This window comes from Austrofundulus limnaeus, unplaced genomic scaffold (assembly GCF_001266775.1).
Source record: "Austrofundulus limnaeus strain Quisiro unplaced genomic scaffold, Austrofundulus_limnaeus-1.0 Scaffold1152, whole genome shotgun sequence".
Taxonomy (NCBI): Eukaryota; Metazoa; Chordata; class Actinopteri; order Cyprinodontiformes; family Rivulidae; genus Austrofundulus; species Austrofundulus limnaeus.
Window position 1 is genome coordinate 3,733 of NW_013953554.1, and position 1,247 is coordinate 4,979.

Here is a 1,247-nt window from a genome sequence, read left to right on the forward strand (position 1 = left end):
GTTGTAATGTGACAAAATATGGAAAAGTTCAAGGGGTATGAATACTTTTGCAAACCACTGTAGTTTATAGTATGTAGCCTAGAAATGTTGATGCTGTGTTTACAGAGAAAGTTTTTAACCTCCAAAGCATACCTCACACATTTATTCATGTTACCATTAAGCATGTAAGCTAAGCTATGGCTACATTAGCATTACATGGCGCCTCACAATAATTTCAAGAATGCCTAATTCAAATAGTTTATCATTCAATCCAGCTGGAACCCAGCTTGTGTGTGTAAATCAGTTGTATTTGAATAAGGGTCAATATTCACCAGTACCAGCACGTTGGGAATATTTTTCCAATGAGCAGGATTTTATTTATTTATTTATTTTGTAAGGGGTCAGGATATGTTCACCCTCAGTTTACGCTATAGGTAAAAAGGAAAAAACGAGTGTGCTCGCTCTGACCCGCCATGATGGTGTGTTCTGATGTTGTTGCTCCCTGTTAATTTTCAATGGAATTTGTACCACAACTTGCCAGGTTTATTGGAAAGAGACAGAGCCTCCGATGAGAGGCATTATTGAGAAACCATAATAAAAAAGTATGAAGATTGTAGTTAGAGATGCCGAACCCCTTTTTTATTTATTTTAACAATGCCGGTGCCACGTGATTAATTTTAACAGATCGATAAGCTCCAGGGTAACATCAGAGTTGACAAGCCAGAACATGATAAGGAAAGAAAGAGATCTTTTCTGTAGTCGTCTCCTGTCAGACACAGCGCAGGGGCTCTAATGGTACGGGTGCACTCCAGCACTGATGCAACCCGCATGCACAGAGAAAGACGTGAGGTCCCATTCAGCATGTTTACAGACTTAGCTTATGCTACTTGTCGGTAAAAGCATGTCGACTTTGAAGTTGTGCTATCAGAGCAGATTAAATAATCACCTGACATGCTTGTTTAGTTCAGTGTTCATTTATGAACCTGTCTCTGACCACATGCTCCGGTGTAGCACTTTATTTTGGGAACGAAGCAACGAGGTAAAACTAAAGTATCGAACAAGTAACTTTCAGTCAGATCGATACGATCTGCGACCGACGCACGTTACTAGTTTTTTATTTTATATTTTTTGCGGATTATCAGACGTGCAGGACATGGAGAGTTAATAGACTAAGCTTTGTAGCTGAAGATATGTGGAGTTACAGTATTTAAAAAGCATGACTCAAGGTTAGTGGATCAGTCGCTAACACTTAGCTATGGAAACTAAAT